This window comes from Halichoeres trimaculatus, unplaced genomic scaffold, assembly GCF_033239565.1.
Source record: "Halichoeres trimaculatus isolate MK-OKI-2021-1 unplaced genomic scaffold, fHalTri1.1 fHalTri1_scaffold_8, whole genome shotgun sequence".
Taxonomy (NCBI): domain Eukaryota; kingdom Metazoa; phylum Chordata; class Actinopteri; order Labriformes; family Labridae; genus Halichoeres; species Halichoeres trimaculatus.
This window is the reverse complement of record NW_027437186.1, coordinates 35,929,023-35,948,796: the sequence shown is the minus strand read 5'-3', so window position 1 is coordinate 35,948,796 and position 19,774 is coordinate 35,929,023. Positions and strand designations below refer to the sequence as shown.

The following is a 19,774-nucleotide window of genomic DNA, read 5'->3' as shown; positions in this document are numbered from 1 at the left end:
AAAACACAATTGCTAATCTGCTTGATGTGCGTAGCGTGTGCAGATAATAGTTTCGAGAGGAGAATTAAGCGCATAATGTAACCTTCTTTCTGCCTCGCGGGGCTGCATCCTTGTTTGATGTCTTCCTGTCGTTGCTTTTTGAATGTAAACATGACACCTGAGGACAGCAGAGGCTGTGTCAGCACATAAACAGATGGACCCGAGGGCTGCTGCATGAATTTGGGTGTTTGGAAAATTGCACAAAGAGATGTCAATCTGTTGCTGTTTCACTCAGATTTGCAGACATTATGAGAATAAATGCAGTGTCAGGGTATGTTGTGGGCTATTACCTCCTGTCCTAAATGCTGGTGCAGGGTTTGCTGCTGAGGCAGGCAGAGCAGGGACAGGGCTTGGCATCGGCACATGTGCAGCAGAGTTTGCCAACTCTGTGTCTCTCAGCCCGCTCTGGGTGCATCGTGATGATGTGGGCGGCCAGGGCGGCGATGGAGGGAAACGGGAAGAGGCCAGCAGGGGAAAGGGAGGCTGTCTGGACTTTCAACACGACTGGAGCGGGACTTTCCATCCGCTGTGTCAGATGGACGCCGTCCAGGTCACGCGACGTCTTGGACGTTGTCTCCCACCCACTCTGCGATGTGCTGGGAAAACACGAGAGCACAAGGAGGGTAAGACGAGACGCTCCACAGGAAGTCGTTCTTGCCTGACGCCATTGCTTTCTACATCCCCTCCCTTACCTACAAGGTACAATGTCAAAAAAAGCGCTCAAGTATGGTGGCCTGTGGGTTTCAGACCATTTGCAAAAGCTACAACACTATTGCAAGAGGAATAAACATAGTTGCAAAAGCAACAACATTAATGCAAAAATTGCAACCAAAGGCAGTAGCAAAAAAGGCGAATGCAAAAGCCACAGCATGAATGCAAAAGCTGCAACATGAGTGCAAAAGAAAAAACATAAATGCAAAAGCTACAACACCAATGCAAAAGCCAGAAATCATGTGCAAAAGCAAAAAATGTAACTGCAAAAGATGCAAGATGAGTGAAAAAAAACATATGCAAAAGCTGCAACATGAATGAAAAAGCAAAGACACAGATGCAAAGGCTACAACATGAACGCAAAAACTACGACACTATTGGAAGAGCAAAAAAGGCAAACGCAAAAACCACAGCATAAATGCATAGGCTGCAACATAAGTGCAAAAGAAAAAAAATGCAAAATAAAACTCAAATGTAAAAGCTACAGCAACAATGCAAAAGCCAGAAATCATGTGCAGGAGCAAAATATGTTACTGCAAAAGATGCAACATGAGTGCAAAAGAAAAAAACACAGATCAAAAAAGCAACAACAACAATGGAAAAGCAACACAACACAAGAGTAAGAGCAAAAATATGTGACTGCAAAAGATGCAACAGTGCAAAAGAAAAAAAAACGGATCAAAAAATGGTTCAACAACAATGGAAAAGCAACACAACACAAGTGCAAGAGCAAAATAATGTGAATGCAAAAGATGCAACATGAGTGCAAAAGAAAAAAAAACCCAAATGCAAAAGCTACAATGCAAATGCAAAAGTTGCAACATGAATGCAAAAGGAAAAAACGTGCAAAAACTACATGAATGCGAAAACTTAAACCAAATGCCAAAGCTAAAGCATAAATGCAAAAGCTCCAACACAAATGCAAAGGGCCACAACATGAATGCAAAAGCTGCAGCAATAAGAAAACAGAAGTTAGCTTTCCAACAGACACTAAAAAGTTGTTGTTTTTTTTAACTTCTTCCATGATAAATAAAGCGTTTTAGAGGTCTCACCTTGTAGTATCCTTTATAGTACTTATATTGTTTTTTTACAGTTAATACGTCATTCTATATTTAGCTTTATGAACCAGACATGTTGTATCATTAGCATTAAAGCTATATTAGTCATAGCTGAAGTTATAAGAGAAAACAATCATTGACGAACTGTCACAACTTTTCTGTGTCTGTTTAGAAAACTGTCCTCTTAACTTCTGTTGTGTTGTGGTTTTAGCGTTCATGTTGTTGCTGACACCTACAGGCCACCGTACTCAGGGGATTTCAACATTGAACTTTGGTTGAAGACGGAGCTAAATCCTCCTCGCAGATCTCAGTCAGAAAACAAATGATGGGGTCATTGTTTGTGGTTGTTATGGACCCTCCTGACCTTTGCCGAGTCAGCATCTGTCAGATTAAGCGCCGTGCCGTCCTTCAGCCCTCTGCAGGGACATCCTTTCCACTATTAAACATATGATCCATAAAACAACATTTCACTTTAGTCAGCTGTTACAAAAAGCTGATCCTGCATCCAGATTACAATCAATTTCTGTGAGATGCCAGCTTGATGCCTAAAGGCCGGCTCACATCACCTGATCTCACCTTCTTCTCCGGCCAGAGTGACTTTACATCGGGTCAGGACACCCAGAGCCCTGCATCCCAATGAGCTACATCCACTCTAAAGGATCCTGCTCCCTCGCAAATTACATGCAATCGTACATGTTCTTATCAGCTTCGTCTCCAGAAGCAAGAGGCAGCTGTTAAAATAGCTTCTAATCAATGCATTGTGTTATCTGTCCACACAGAAGAAGGACAGTTAACAGCTCCTATTTGAACACAGCGGGGCATTTATCAGAGAAAAAGCCTGACAGTACCCTCAGAGAGTAAAACAGTATTAATGTTTCTCCTTTATCAGCTGGGAGAGAAAATTTCATTTCACCCAAATCATTGCAACCGTATAAATCTTCATGCACAAGCTGTGTTTATGCTTCCACAGCCCAAAAAGAGAAAATAAAGTTATGATCAGTTGCTGCAGGTGTGATCCAATCTTCAGCAGAATTTGTAATATTTGTTTCAGCACACGTCTGAAAAAGTTCACTTTGAGTTAAAGTTGACATTAAGAGCTCTGCTGGTTTGTGTTTTAATACTGTTTACACCACAAAGGAAAGCTCACATGCGTTTTCTGGCATCTTGATAGTTTGTGTTTTTACTCCTTTGTCTTCAATACTAATTATGTGTCAACAGGTCTCAAATTCTGTCTCTGCAGCCTCAGAGTCACACTTTTATATTTCCTTGATCATAATCCACACTGTTAAATGAAATTATCAGCTCCAATATTGGTAATTCATTAATACTACTTGTTAGCTTCCCAATTGGAACTGTATTAATGGCACGCCTAAGTCTCTATGACAACACCATGCCACCAACACCACTCTGCATCCTGCAAAAAGTAGAGTTGAAAGAAGATCTAATCTCCAATCATTTCTCCCGAAACAAATGCACACCTTTGCAAGAGTCACATCCTAACTACAGCAGGTGACAGTGCTTATGGGAAACAGTCTTTATTCCAGAAAACCACCACTGGGGAGTCTTTCTGGAGCTTTTACACTTAACATTTCTCTGTTTTTCATTTGTGAGTGTTTCTGTCACAGAAATAGAAGAAGAGATTGGGACATACAGTTGCTGTCATGCCAGGTTCATCCTTTCACATCACACTCGTCACAGCACTACTCTGACCTTTTCTTTGCTCCTCTGACCCCACTGTTCTCAGCAACGATGCTGTCCTTATTAAAGTGAGAAGATAAACCCAGTCTGCCTTAAAGAACATCTTCCTCTCTCATATTTTGACGGACAGTGAAGCTCTGAAGGTTTTTTATCTATCAGGTAGTCAATTTATGATGTAAAGTCCTCCATATGGTTACATGTTATTACACTGGTAAAACAGAGCAACTCACAAGACAGGAAATAATGAAGTGAGCAAGTCACCAAAGAGGAAAGCTTCTCAGTAAGAAAGAAATGTGTTGAACATTCCTGTAATGCTTCAGTAGGACAGCATGTAGCTCTGTGGGTAAAAGTTTTTGTTCCAAGACCTTGGTGACATAGATTCAACAAGGTCCTGGAAACATTCCTCAGAGAGTTTGCTCCATATTGACATGATAGCATCACACAGTTGCTGCAGATTTGTCGTCTGAACATCCATGATGAGAATCTCCCGTTCCACCACATCCCAAAGGTGCTCTATTGGATTGAGATCTGGGGACTGTGGAGGACATTTGAGTACAGGGAACTCATTGTCATGTTGAAGAAAGCAGTCTGAGATGATTCCAGCTTTATGACATGGAGCGTTATCCTGCTGGAAGTAGCCATCAGAAGATGGGTACACTGTGCTCATAAAGGGATGGACATGGTCAGCAACAATACTCAGGTAGGCTGTGGACTTTAAACCAGGCTCAGTTGGTACTAAGGGGCCCAAAGTGAGCCAAGAAAATATCCCCCACACCATTACACCAGCAGCAGCCTGAACCGTTGATACAAGGCAGGATGGATCCATGCTTTCATGTTGTTGAGGCCAAATTCTGAGCCTACCATCTGAATGTGGAGCAGAAATCCAGACTCATCAGACCAGGCAACGTTTCTCCAACCTTCTATTGTCCAGTTTTGGTGTTGCTGTGTGAATTGTAGCCTCAGTTTCCTGTTCTTAGCTGACAGGAGGGTCACCCGGTGTGGTCTTCTGCTGCTGTAGCCCATCTGCCTCAAGGTTGGACGTGTTGTGTGTTCAGAGATGCTCTTCTGCAGACCTCGGTTGTAACCAGTGGTTATTTGAGTTACTGTTGCCTTTCTATCAGCTCCAACCAGTCTGTCCATTCTCCTCTGACCTCTGGCATCAACAAGACATTTTGTCCCACAGAACTGCTGCTCACTGGATATTTTCTCTTTTTGGGACCATTCTCTGTAAACCCTAGAGATGGTTGTGGGTTAAAATCCCAGTAGATCAGCAGTTTCTGAAATACTCAGACCAACAACCATGCCACGTTCAAAGTCCCTTAAATCACCTTTCTTCCTCATTCTGATGCTCGCTTTGAACTGCAGAAGATCATCTTAACCATGTCTACATGACTAAATGCTGTGAGTTGCTGCCATGTAAAAGTGGCCTGTGCATGTATATAAACCTTAACACATTAACTGAAAAAAAGAAATAATAATAAAAAAAAATTGAAAAAAAAAAGTAGGGTTAAGAAAAATTAAAACTAGATTTTGCCAAGCTATTATCTAAATATTTTATGTTTTTTTTTCTTTTTTTTTAATATACTATAAATGGCTGCCACATTGAGTAAACATATGTATCTTTCCTCCCAAGAAGAACTTAATTTTTTCTGACTTTAAGTGTTCCGTCACATCATTCATTAAAGCTTAAAGGCATTCACATGCTTGTGTTTAGAACAACACATGATAGATTGTCATAACAGCTGAACAGGAGGTTTATAGTGCTGCCACAACACCGTGACCTTTTATCATCTAAGCAGTAGAAATTCTGTCACGACGTCTAAACAGAAGCATCTTTGAGACAAAGCTGGTATGTATTTTATTTTGAAGTTCTCTTTATTTTTTTTATCTTTTTTATTTATAGATACAAAAATAATTAAAAAAAACAAAAATAAATAAAAGAATATATATATATATATATATATATATAAAATGTATTTATTTATTTATTAATTAATTAAAATAATAATAAAAGGGTTAAGAAAAATAAAAATTTGAAAATTAATAATATGACTTGGAGGATGTTTAGTTCTCTAGATTTAGCTAAATTATTATTTTTATTTTTATGCGGCTGTTAAAATTATAATATTCTATAAATGGCTGCCACTTTGAGTACAACACATTTATCTTTTCTCTCAGGGTGAACTTAATTTATTCTAACTGCAAGTGTTCTATCACATCATTCATTCATTCATTAAAGCTTGATTTGTTTTTGTTGTTTTTTTTTACTCTGAGGTAATGCTTTGACTCTACAACCAGCTCTCAGCTCTTTTCTTTTTCACAAGTGAAATACCAACTTTAGCAACTGAGCTCGTCTTTGCATCCAAACAGACTGTATTTCTTTCACAGCCATCAAAATTTAAAGACTCTATGACTGAATGATGAAATAAACCCTAAAACAATCATCAAGCTCATGAGATAGAAACGGTGCCGTATAGAAGAGGGATGGGCTGTCCAAACAAGACTCATATAAAATGCTTCCTCCCCCCCGTGCATTTCATGTTCTCCTGCTTTCTCACCCTCCTCCTCCCCTCCTCTACTGTGTGTGCTCTGCGTCTTGGAGTCTTACCAATCCCTCGTGTTGTTTCACACCAGACTGTGAAGAAAAGACTAAAAATATATGTGTTTGGTCCTGGGCGTCCCAAAAGGCAACTTTATAGAGAACAAAGGAGATAGCAGGGCAGCTCAGATAACTCATGAAGAGAGAGCGCATGCTGCTCTGGGGGCTCTGTTGCCCCGCTCAAGAACATTATTACTGGATTATTGATTTACAGCACAAAATGGATGGAACATAAGTAGCGTTAAGCTCATTAATCCCTCTGCCGCCTCTTTTATGAAAATGGACTTGTTATCGGTGATTATTCTAATGGATTGTTATGATCGAACACTCGCTGTGCCGTGCTCCGGATGCCTCAGCAGAAACGCGGAGCACAGGGACAGCTGACGGGAGGTTTGGGGCCGTGCAGACGGGATGAAAGCGGCAGAGCTGAGGCAGGTATCTGCACCTAAATAAAAGCTGAAAACACAGACAGTGGAATTGCTGACATTCTGCTGACATTTGGTGCGTCAGTGGCATTTCACATGATATACGAGCAGGTAGTTCAGTTCACATCACTTCCAGCTGAAGACGGGCCCATGCACTTTGAGAAAGACTCCAGGTGTCACCGTGGAGCGCTCATTAACATATCTGAAACGACTGTTTTAACTCCGAGCATAATGTTTGAACCATAAAGTTATCTTTATCATCGGCTCTATCTTTGACGGAGCTTAATGAGCGACTTAATTTACAGTAAGGAAAACTGTACGACGCCCAGACTTTAATCTTTGTCTTTCAGGCTCCCACCCTCCGCCTCCGCTCCTCCAGCTCCGGGTACATCCATCAGGGAGCGCTTCAACGGAGCGCGACGGGCCTGACGATTGTCCTCATAAATTGTGTGTGTGTCGGGGTGCACGGGGGCTAAGTGAGCAGTAAATAACAAAGGGTCCCGCCGCCATCCGTTCGCCATCGCCACATTTCCGGCCACGCAAGATTACCCAGGATGCCCCTGGAGGGGAGTCTTCTTCCTCTGTGTGATGAATGGACGAGGGGATGGAGAAGCACGCCTTCGCCACCCGGTGTCTGACAGAGAAAAGGTGAGGTCCAGGAACCCTGCCGATTTAAATTGATGAGTGTCTTTAAGTTTCAGTAAAAAGAGAAAGAAGCTGTTTGTCTCCCTCCTCCTGTAATAACAGATCGCTGGGCAGATATCTCTAACTGCCTCCATTCTTCACTGTCAGGCGCTTTTCTCTCCATCCCACTCACTTTCTCTTCTCTCGTGCCCTTTTCCATTTTCCCTCTCACGCCTATTCTCTGTCTCTCTATTGTCTCTGCATCCAGAGCTGCTGCTGGTCACTCAGTTCTGGTCTGGGCTCCCAGGACTTTCTCTGCCTATTCACAAGACCAAGACTGTGCTGTTCCTCTTAACCTGTACCTGAGAGGTCCAAAAGGTTGTTGAGATCATCCTCCACCCTGTGAGGGCCTCTCACTGATTATCAGTCAGGATGATGCTGTTCACAAGTCAGCCTCCATGGAGACTCATTTCATTGTTTCTCCTACACGGATCCAAGATAGTCTCATCATTCTTAGTGTGCATATTTGCCCTGAGTGTTGTGAGTTATTGTGATAAATATATATATATTTTTGCTTAAGTTTTTTTTTTTTTTAATTTTATTCATTTATATTTGTTTATTTATTTTAATTAATTTTTTTATTCATTTTAATTTATTTCTTTTACTTAGTTATTTATTCATTTTAATTTGTTTATTTTTTTGATTATTTTTTTTAATCAAATTTTTATTTCTTTTCTAGTCAGTTACAATAACGATAAACTTGAAGATTAATAAATAAATAAATAAATAAATAAATAAATATATAAAAAGACCAATAATTGAAAGTAGAAAAAAAGAAAGATTAATAAATAAATAAATAATTAAGCAAATAAATAAATAAATGGATATATCAATAAAAAATAAAAAATTAAAAAAAATTAAAATAAATAAATACAAATTTAAATAAAAATAAAAAACAAAAAATAAATAAATAAAAATTTAAATAAAAATTAAAAATTAAAAAAAAACACAAACCCCAACTAACCTACCTAGCCCCTGGAACCAGAACTCCAAACTACATCTGAAGTGAGTGCCAAGTCTTTAAAACAAAGTCTCCAGCTCCATGGATTCTTGCTATAGATATCTCCCAGTACAATAAGTCCAAATACATTATGACACATGCCTTAGTTTCTGCTTTAGTTACTTCCAGGATGCTTAGAAACATTGCAGTCGCCAACAAACTGATCTGAAGTTGTCAAAAGGGATGTGAGAGTCAAACATCACCAGGGACAACAGAGACAGAAAGTCTCGGCCAATTTCGCCGTAATCCACATTTGTATGTCAAACATCACTGCAGAAACAGCTGCTGGTCAGAATAACTGGGGGCAGATAACCTCAGTTTGATTAGTCTGTGTGGAAACCTGCTGAACCAAAGGGAACAAGTCTAAGAAAAAATGTTGTCAGAAGAGCAAGGGGCGAAAGTGAGTGATCAACCCACTGGTGAACAGTCGCTTAAGCTGACTTAAGAACTTTTCACTCACCAGACTACTGACACATCTGACATTTCTCTGTTTTAGATTTGTCTTACAATCAATCCAAAACAGTGCTTCCAAAAGTGGGGGTCATGAAATACCTTCAAAAAATCTGAAAAATTAAACAAAAACGGGGGATACATTTCATAAAACTATCATAACAGAAAATGTTTGATCTGATTCCCATATTTCTTTGTTGCCCCAGACCTTCCTGGGTGACCATCTTCTACCAATCCACTACATTGAGGACATTCAACCTTTTCTTCATGAATCCCACGGCAGGGGGTCGCCTGTCTCTGGCTTTGGGGTTTTGGGTCATAGGCTTAAAAAGTTTGAGAACAACGGCTCTAGAAGGAAATGCTAAACACTGCAGTTCCTTGAGTGACCACTTGAGGCAGGCCCCAGAAGTACCAGCAAATGCTTACACACCATGGACATAGTCTCCCATCTGTTCCTGATACCGGGAAATAAAGCTAATCCATGGATGTAGCCACATTGGTTATGGCGCTAGCTTTGAGTTTCCTTTCGAACAGCTACACGACGCTTAGCACTCACATGAGCTGATCTGTGTCTCTGATTGGACAATCAGACAATACAATAACTTATAAAGCGTCGAATGTATGATAGAGAAATTAGCGTTTCAGACTGTAAATGTGTTTTTAATGCACTAAGACTCAGTTGTTGTTTTTGTGGCTGGGTGTGTACGTGACTTCTGGTCTTTCTGCTGCCAGCCTCAAGAGGATTCTCCATGAACAGCAACTTTTAGCATTTCCATATGAGACAATGCTGAAGTGCAAAAACCTATTTGGAAGAACAGGAAGTCACAAACACACCAAGCAAGAAAGAAGCCATTTTCATAGCAGAAATTAACCAATTTACAGCCTGGTTCTAGAAAGGTCCCCCGTTTGAGTCGCTAATTTCACTAGCACACACTGTACTGGGTTTTTTTTTCTTTTTTTTTTACTTAGCAAGTTAGAGGATAATCAGATTGTGAGTTCACCCAAGAGCACAGCTCAGGTAACTGATGAGCGACCTGTAGCTGTTAGTGTTGAGACTCAGAGCCTGCATCATTTCTAATATGGCCGCGACAGCCGATCTGCTTCAAAAAATCAGTTTCAGAAACAGACGGGTGACGTCAGGCAGACTTTCAGCCTGGTTCAAAAACCTGTTTCTGCAACATCACACTGCACAGCGGGTGAATTTGGTTTAAACCTTTTTAGATTAAAAGATAATGAAGTAATGAGTTCTATATAATTAGGCTAGGCGCTGCCCAAGTAGCTGCCTGTTGCAGCAGCTCTCTTGTCTTTGTCTGTTTCTTGTAATTTTTTTCGTCTCTTTTTCGTCATCTTTGTATTTGGAGTGGATCATCACTTTGTATGGTTCATTGTCGGTCACGGACACCAAACTTTTTGTGGCTTCGGCGATGTTTTTACTACTTTTCTCCTGTGCTTGTCTGGAGATCCTACATGTAACCATGGCTGCATTGTTTACATATGAAATTAGCTGTTAGCAGCCTGTAGCATGTCAATGCTAACTAGTGCAGGGCCTGATGATTTCCCTCGAGCTGAGGAGGAGGAGGTAAGGACGACGTGCTGGTTCTCGGATGTGAGCTGGGAGGTGACGACGTGGACCTGTCCTTCCATCCATCGTTGTTGGGAACGTGGGATTTGGCCCAGGGGGATGGATGAGCTAGCTGTGCTAACCCAGCGGCATCGTGCTGTTCACGGACGTGGCTGACGGAGCTGACATCGAACGCCGGCCCCACATTGGAGGAGCTTCACCTGCTGTGAGCAGACAGGATCCAGGAGACAGAGACTGAACAGACTGCTGGGGAGGCTCAGTCCTGGACCCTGTGGAGGTGGAGACTGGCTGGGCTGGAGAGTGGTGGACGAGTGGTGGACGGGATGTCGTCATCTAATTTCTTATGGACCTTTTGGCACTTTCTATACTCTTTCTTACTTTTGTTTTCTTAAATGCTGCGGTGACTCCTGAATTTCCCCTCGGGGATAAATAAAGTATTTTCTATTTCTATTTCTATATAATTAAAGTCCCAGCTGTTAGCATGAAGGCTAATACCTGAAACTCTGCCTCTTTACCCCGGCTGGGCTCAGCTTTTAAAACATGACACCCACTGATGGACACAGTTTGATCTACGGCTGCTATGCAGCCTTTTTCGTGGTGTTATTTCCAGCTGTTGTCGGAGAAAGCAGGTTCGGGTGTTTTAGGGGTGTGGCTTTTCACCGGGCATTTTTGGGTTGTAATTCTTCAAAATCTGTTCCACTCCTGCTGTGATCTCCAGCTTTAACATCCATGAAGAAAGTGAAGTTACAGTGATTTCTCAGGTTGAAAAATTGCACATGTAACCATAGAAACTGTTCTTTTCACATTTCTTTGTTCTGTTGAGGAAAATTTCCTGTTCATCACCTTTGATTGATGCAGTTGCACCGCAGGTTCCTTTCCGTGCACTCTTTTCTCAACCATTACCATAAGGCTATATTTTATCCTAAGTAATAACACTTTCTTTGTGAACATCTGCAACCTCCTGCTGACTTCTCTCTGGCTCCTGATTCTTGACTTTCTGCATCAGCTTGCATTTTCCTCTGAGCTCCTACACACTGAACCAGTCACCTTGATCCTCCAATGTCACTCCATCCATCTATCCTGGTCAGCCCGTCTCCCCCTGCCCTTCCCTCCGATCCGTTTCCACATTTACACCTGGCAAACTCAAATCTCCATCATCAACAACACCTGTTTTAGTCCGTTTAATTCCCGTGTCCCTGCTGTAACAGACTGTGACAGGTTGATTGTGCATTCTGTGATTCCTGCGCAGCTGCTGCGTTTAGCTGAATGGCGTGAGGCTGGCGTGTGAAAAAAGTTAATGTTGGGTTTGGAGATTGTTAGGTTTGATGAGAGAGGCGCGGTGTGTCTCTCAGCCAGAGGAGTTTTCTCTCCACACGTTGACAGCCGCAAGAAAAGAGATGAATAGGTTGAAAATGGGATGTTGAGCCTGTTTTGGGAGATATTCTTAACGCAGCTTATGTAAGAGATGAGTTATGGGTTGCCCTGTTAAACGTTGCTTCCCTCCTTTCTGTTTTTGTTCGGGGGAGAACATCATGTCAAAACAAGTGCTGGAAACATTAAACTGTCAAATGTTGGCGTTGAGTTTGATGTTCTCAGAGGAATAAAGAGCAGCAAATATCACGGCATGTGGCCAAATGAATGAGCATCATTTCCATCCCTCCCACACCAGCTCTGCCATGTGATACTGTAAGAAACAGAATCACAGCGGCTGACTTTTACTCCACACAACGCAGTTAAAGAATCCATAGATTCCTACACATGCATATGGATCGATAATGTATTTAATAGTTTGATGTGCAACCTTTTTAAGAATATCGATTTGTGCAGTGTTCTGCATGAGGGCTCAATTTGGAGCGTATTGACCGGAGTGTCGTTGAGATGTGGTGAGGGAGGGCCTCAGGCTCCGGACAGACGCTCTCAACGCCGCAGATATTGACCCTCCTGACCTTCTCCCTACAAAGACAATATGGGAACGTCCACAGCGCTGGCTGCACCTTGTATCAACACTGCAGAGATGGAAACAGTAGCTGGACCGGACTATAAATATATACTCAATAATCCTTTAGTTTGAGCTGTGAATCAAATCCCAGGACTTTCTTGATCCAGACGACTCTTTCACCTAAAAGTTGTTATTAAGTATCATATGTTTCAGTCTCCCATACACACCCAATTTAACAAAGCTCAAACCCCGGAGACTGAAGCAGATTAGAAGAGGGGCACCAAAACAAAAAAGGTACATTTTAAGAAGAATTATTTGAAAGATTAGTGAGATGGTCATATTTCTCCAGTCACACTGGTTTCACATCAGGTACAGTGGGCAAAATAAATATTGAATGCATCAACTTTTTTCTCGTCACATTTATTCCCAAAGCTGCAATTCAAACGAAATTTCTACCAGACATTGGTATTAACTCAAATAATCCACACATGAAAAGAAAATCACAACTTTCCGGTCCATAAATAATGATTATGGTGAATTAAGTACGATAACACAGGAAAAAAGTATTGAACACACCATGGAAAGGCTGTATACTTTGGCAAGGAAATGCACCATACCACCTGAAATCTGTCAGTAATTATTACTTGAACTTCTAATTAGTGCAAACCAACATCAGCTGGGCTAGAGCAAATTGATGGTCCTATAAAAAAGGTGTTTTTTTCACCAAGCAGTTAAATACCACACACCTCATGATGGGTAAAGGCAAAGAGCTCTCTGAAGACATTCACAACCTGATTGTTGCTCAGCATCAGAATGGAACTGGTTACAGACTTATATCAAAGCACCTGAATATTCCAGTCAGCACCGTTGGGGCCATTATTCACAAGTGGAAGAAGCACCACCTTACCATCAACAGGCCACGCACAGGAGCTCCTTGAAGATTTCTGACCAGGGAGTCAGAAAGATAGTCAGAAGAGTACTCAACCAGCCAAGGACCACCCTGAAAGTGCTCCAGAAAGACTTGGAGGCAGCAGGTACAATTGTTACAGAGAAAACAATAGGCAATGCACTCCACCGCCATGGCCTCTATGGACGCTCAGCCCGCAAGACTCCATTCCTCAAGAAAAGGCATGTTGAAGCTGGTTTAAAGTTTGCTAAACAGCATCTTGACAAGCCTGTAGAATACTGGGAGAATGTTGTCTGGTCAGATGAGACCAAAACTGAACTTTTGGGCTGTCATACTACAGACCATGTTTGGAGGAGAAATGGCTCTGCTCATCAGCCAAAAAACACTACACCAACAGTGAAGTTTGGAGGTGGAAGCATAATGGTATGGTGTTGTTTCTCATTTCATGGTGTTGGCAAACTGTGTGAATGATAAAGCATTCATCAACAGTAGTCTTTGCTTCAGTGGAAGGGGGCCCCCCAAATGAAATTCACTTAGGGCCTCCTAACTGCTTGGGCCGGCTCTAATCAAGGGATCTGACAATGTGTTAGCAGATGCACTGTCCAGAGCGCTTTTAAGCATAAAAGTAGCCATAAATATTTAAAAAACCAAGACTCAGAACTACACCGGAGGAACAAGGTATTACAGTCAAAGGCATCTCTTAAGCAAATTCTTTCAGTTTCTTCAAAAAACTAATCAAAACCAACACATTAGACAAATAAAGGGAATCAAAGATATTCCAAACCTTGTTTTTGTCTGACAGTTAGGCTCCAGTGTCCACCATCACTACAAAATTAATCACAGAAATCGTTTTCAGCAGAGAAAAACACAGATCTCTCTTAGCCGGGGTGGTGTTGTCATATAGACTTGGACGTACTCTAAATCAATCCAGTCTTGCTTCCTGAACCGATCAGGGAGCTAGGAAGAAGCTACAAAGTAGCATTTTGAAATAACCTGTATTGGCGCTAATAATCTAATTTCAAAGTGTGGATTATGATCAGGTGTATATCGAGAAGGGAGACTTTTTCAAGATTGCTTTCAAACTCCTCACCACCCCTTAGCTCATTATCTAGATCTATAACCAGTCTGATACTGTGTTAAAGGAGAGATGGACGAGACACAGATCTGGTGGAATTTGGTTGTTAGTTTGCACAGAACGAAGCACAGAAAAAGTGTTGATCTGTGGGTGAAAGGATGGCAAAAAGAATGCACCACACAGACACGGTGCCTGTGGCACACTGGGTTACTCACAACAATCTATCAAAATCATCTGGAGTGAAGTAAGTACAGTCAGTATGTTTATGTCTGAGTCCACTCTCTCTGAGTGACATGCTGTTAATCTGCTCTGCTTCAGCACCCTGGACAGAGCCTTAAAGGGCCATTTCACAGACTTTACTTCATGAAATTTACAGTAAGTATACAACAAAATCATCAGACAATAAAGGCATCAAACTAAAGTTCTACCTGTATGTTTAAGATCTGTACCACCATATTAACAGACCTAATGCTTTAGACCTCGCTGACCTACGGGTCAGAAACTTCTCAGAGCTGATTGTCTTTGACATTCTGCCTTCTTCTCTCACGCTGTGCAAAATCAATTGTAGATAGAAACATCAATTTTCGCTCTAGTGACGTGTGCAAAACTCCCACGCTGCAGGAAACCTGACATGGCACGACCTTGATCTGACCTCTGGCTCTCTCCTTCTTTTTAATGGGATTCAAGCATGTAAACAACAACAGATAACAAAACAATAAGAAGAAGAGAAACGGAACAGGTTTTATTAAAATTAAGAGGTGCATCGTGGACCGAAGCGCTGCTCAAGATGAAGCAGAATTTAACTAAACATGCTTTTAAACACGTGCTGTTTGAATATGATGAGTACATATATCAGAGTCTGTCTCTTTTCATTCATAAAGAAATACCACCCCCTCCACATCAACCCAGAGTCACTTTCATAATCCTGGAGTACTGAGCTCAGTATGAAATATCTCTTTACATGAGAGGGCAAAAAGAGAGCAACTAATGAGCTGGTAATTAGAAATTAATGAGTCGTTGCTAGTCTGCGCCACTTAGAGGCTGATTCATGGTTAATCAGGTACGACTTGTAGAGCGCTCGGGCTGCAAACTTACAAGCTTAGAAATGGATCATGGGTAACGTCTGAATAAGATGCTACAAGAAGCCGTGCTCATGTTCTGGAGATCGTCACTCTGATCCAACAGAGTAAATTAAGCATCAGCAACTTTCAGCCACACATGAAACCAAAACACAGACCAGGACCAGGTGAAGTAATTTGATGAGCTTTTGTTTTAAAGATGCTGTGAGGAGGATCTGTTTTAATGTGACTGCAGCGCCACCTCCTGGCCTGGAGTCTCACGCACACTGTCATAAAGATGTGACTTTTAACCAGGCGTGTGTTTGTTTTGGAACAAATTTTCTTCAAGTCAACTTTTTACTGGATGCAACCCAATGAGGTAAAGTAATTATCGTTACAGTTACATAGCACTGTTGTTTGAAATGAGACATGTTGTAAGTTTGTACTGTACGCCAGTAGCCAGCTATATGTAGCGCTACTAGCAGCCCAGTGCTATGACGTATCCATAGGCTCACATGACAACAAGCTAACTGCTAGTTCATACAGTAGTTCAGTAGCCATTATAGGTAGTGCTATCGGCAGCCCAGTGCTGTGACACGTGTCTGTAATGTGTAACAGACCACTGCAGAATAACTACTGACTGTGGGTTGGAGTCAACTTTAGCACAAACAGATTAGCCCTTTTAGCCTTTAGCTCCTGCTTAAGCATGCACCTTAGCTTCTAGCTCATGTTTTTAGCCTCTAGCTCTTGTTTAAGCCTTTGGCCCTCAATTTAGCCCATAGCCCGTGTTTAAGCCTTTAGTTTGAGTTTTAGCCTTTCGTCTGTGTTTTAGCCTTCAGCCTGTGTTTAAGCCTTTAACCCACGTCTAAGCCTTTAGTTTGAGTTCTAGCCTTTAGCCTGTGCTTTAGCCTTTAGCTCATGTTTGACCCTTTACTTTGAGTTTTAGCAAATAGCCTGTGCTTTCAGCCTTTACCTCATGTCGGGGCCTTTAGTCTGTTTTTTAGCCTTCAGCCTATGCTTTATCCTTTAGTTGATGTTTAAGCCTTTACCCCTTAATTTAGCTTTAGCCCTTGTTTAAGCCTTTGGTTTGGGTTTTAGACTTTAGCCAATGTTTAAGCCTTTAGCTCATGTTCAAGCCTTAGCTTGCGTTTTAGTCTTCAGCCAGTGCTTTTGCTTTCAGCTTTAAAGCTTGTGTTTTAGCCCCTAGCTAATTTCCTGCAGAGAAAAACACGGATCTCTCTTCTCTCTACTAAACTTCATCAGCCGGCGTGGTGTTGTCATAGAGACTTAAGACGTGCTGTTTATTAGTCTAGTCCTGCTTGACCTGATAACTTATCTTGGCGCTCTAATCTCATTTTAAAGAGTTAAAATCAGGCAGTTACCTAGAAAGTAGATTTTTTCAAGATCACTCAGAAACTCCTCACAGCCCCTCTAAGCTGGAAGGACTAAACACACAGTGGTCAAACCATGGGTACCACCTTTCCCTGTTTCCTGCCTGTTTTTTGTTTTTTTTAGCTCTTGAAGAAGTTGACGAGTTTCATTCTTAACAGGAAGTTATGGGCGGAGATTTTGTCTTCTAATGCAACTACTGGAAAGCAATGAACATGCATTTTCAAAAAATGTCAAGAGCTTCCTGTTTAAACTTTCCAGAATGGGCTCCTCCATCATCCGAAATTGAAAACTGTGTCTCGTACATTATCGCAGGCACATTTTCCTGTAATTTAGTCTGACATTTTTCATCTCTTTGGAGACCTCAACTTCTTCTCAATTTAAAAGAAAGCTCTGAGGGTTTGAAAAGTGCTGGTCCGCACTACACCGCTCCGTAATAATGAACCCACCTAGATGGTTGAAGAGGCAAATTCTGACTTTTATTTGACCAGCACACCCTGTTGAAGCTGCGCAGCTGTGAAACCACATAACAATTACTTTTAAGAGATGACCTGCTGGACCGGGTGGGATGGGTGAGTAATATCATATCTCTTCGGCGCTCTTATCCCCTCGCCTCCCATCTTTCTCTCTCTGTCTGCCGGCCTTCGCGTCCGCCCCGCCGCCCTCTCACTGCTGACTCGGGCATCGACACGGAGGTAAGACGCCTCCCTTGGCTAGAGGTGACCCCCTGGACCCTATTAACATCACACACATTCTGAGTGGCCAAAACACACTCCCTAAATGAACTCTCCTCTCCTCCTCAGCCACCGTCGTCGTTGCCAGAGCCCACCGCTGGGTGAATTAGATTGCAGCTTTTTAATACGGCTCTTAATGGTTTATAAATTGCACGTAATGATTCCTCCTTTCCTCTCTCTTGCGGTGCTTTTTATGGCCCCTTGGCTTTCCGAGGGAGTGGGTGGGATTTAATATATGGTGGAGGAGGCAGAATGAGGAGGTGAAACTAGCCCTGCATGGCTTTCTGCCTGCCCTTAACGCTTCCCCTGGCTACAGAGGAGGGAGTCTCAGAAATAATGCTGGACACTGATACTATCTGGCTGTAGCATATAACGGCTGGGACATGACAGCGCTGCATGACGAAGGGGTCACCAGAGAAGTGCAAATAATCAGTGGAGTGTTTGGTGGAAGGCAGAGACTGTGATGAGAGGTGCGATTTGTGGAGGAGGCCACACCTTAGGGGGAGACAAAAATAAGCTCATCCAGAAACATGGTGCAGAGCCAAAATATGACGAGGGAGGAGCAGACAACGCAGGAGGAAACGCAGGAAAGCACTGATTCAAACATGGAGGAAACTCACTGGTCCTGGATTTGTTTTTGTTTGTATTAGTAGAATAATTAAGCCAAATGAACAAAGCGCCCATCATTTCCCACCCAACCGTACAGTCGATTCTCGCCACCTGCCTCTGGTATCGTGTGATGGTGACATTCTCGTTCAACAGACTTTCTCTGCTCGCCTCATCCGTCAGAAAAATCCTCTAACATGTTGAAGCGATATCGACACAGAGCCATCATTAGTGCAGACGACTCCTCCTCCAGCATACATCCCTCAGCACCTCCTGGACCTAAACCACACGGAAGAATCGAGTCCACCTCACACTGATAACCTCCTGCTGTGAGGTGCACGTGTGAACTACAAGTTCCTGGAAACATGAGGTTCCTGAACGTCCAGACATCATCTGGAAAAGTCAGGAGTTCGTGTGGTAAAGGCATCTATGATAGGGATGTTTGATACTACTTTTTTTCAGACTGATCCCCGTACGAGTACTCACTGATATCGAGTACTGTTGATACATAAAACTTCAATTTAAGACAGCAGGATGACTCTGTCCAAAATACCCAAACAACTCTCTCTGAGTTTACAATTTGGTTTTAATAAATCAACAAAAGTCCAAAATAGAACTAACAACTGTCAGAGTTTAAGTTGTTGCTTTAATTGAACTGAAGTGCAAAATAAAACAGTTTAAAATTGCCTAATACTGTAGTAAAAATTTCAAAAAGGGACCAGAACAGCAATCCAAGAAGTGTCAGGGACTTTTGCTGTTGAATTCACGAGTTGCTAAAATTCACAGTAACAACGAATCACAGTGTGATGAATCCAATCCTTTAACAACGTGCAGCATGGAGAGAAGAGCTCTGCAAAGTGTCCTCTGCAGATAGAAAAGTTGTTCTGGCTTAAGTCAGATTCAAAACAATAAAAATACAACATCCCTCTGCAACTTATTGAACCTTATCATGTGAACGGATCAATGTGGCAGTGGAAGCTTTCTTGGCTCCCAAATCTCTATACTGCCCCTCACTGAAGTTTTACAGAAATAAAGCAGTAGGCAGGACTTAAACAGCTGGTCAAATTCCCCTCAAAAGTATGTATTAAGTTAATTCAACAGTGCAGGTGTAGCACATACAAATCCTAAAAATTTCAGAGCTGTGTCAGGTAACGCTTTCAGAGGAGCGCCTGACCCTTTCGGGAGCGTCGAGCTCCCCTTAGCTCCCCTTAGCTCCCCCATAATTCGAACCCTGCAAGTACTAATACCTTGAAATAAAGCTGGTATCGGTGCGATTCCAGATACCAGAGACCAGAACTTGCCCATCCTGAGTTTATGACTTCCTTATGAAGAAGATGAAGGTAGAGCTGAATACCACACTGTGAACTTTATAAATCACATGCCACAGTTGTCTCATCCCTTTCCTTCTGACATTTTTTACAACCATTCAGATGAATGTTTCATCTGCTCGCCACAACCCTTTACTGTTTCTTAACGAGGGGTTATTGTGCTTTCTTTAAGGTGTTCAACTGTCATTCTGGAAACTTTCATAGTACCTTAACAGGATTTACAGCTCGTCAAAAAAAAAAGAAAAAAAAGACAGAAAATCAAAAAAATAATAATAATTTCTCCCCTTTTTGTCTCTGATGGTGTTTCAAGAAAAAAAACTAATTCAGTGTCTATAGCTTTTCATTTCAGCTGCTGTCTCTTTAAGCAGTACCTCCAGGAAGTTGTAATATTGCAATCAAACAATTAACACAAATTCAACCAATCTCTGTGAATTCAGGGCGACCTTGCCTTTTTATCCAAACACAACAACATATTCGCAGATTTGACCAATC

General features: G+C 41.8%; 1 long non-coding RNA gene across 1 annotated transcript in view; it reads right to left on the bottom strand.

Annotated features, from left to right (window-relative positions):
• Positions 1 to 346: 346 nt before the first annotated feature.
• Positions 347 to 19,774, bottom strand: part of LOC141794647 (uncharacterized) — a 67,864-nt gene continuing 48,436 nt past the window's right edge. Inside the window, exon 3 of the long non-coding RNA XR_012598542.1 lies at positions 347 to 635. This is a non-coding gene — a long non-coding RNA (uncharacterized LOC141794647). The remainder of the gene's footprint in view (positions 636 to 19,774) is intronic.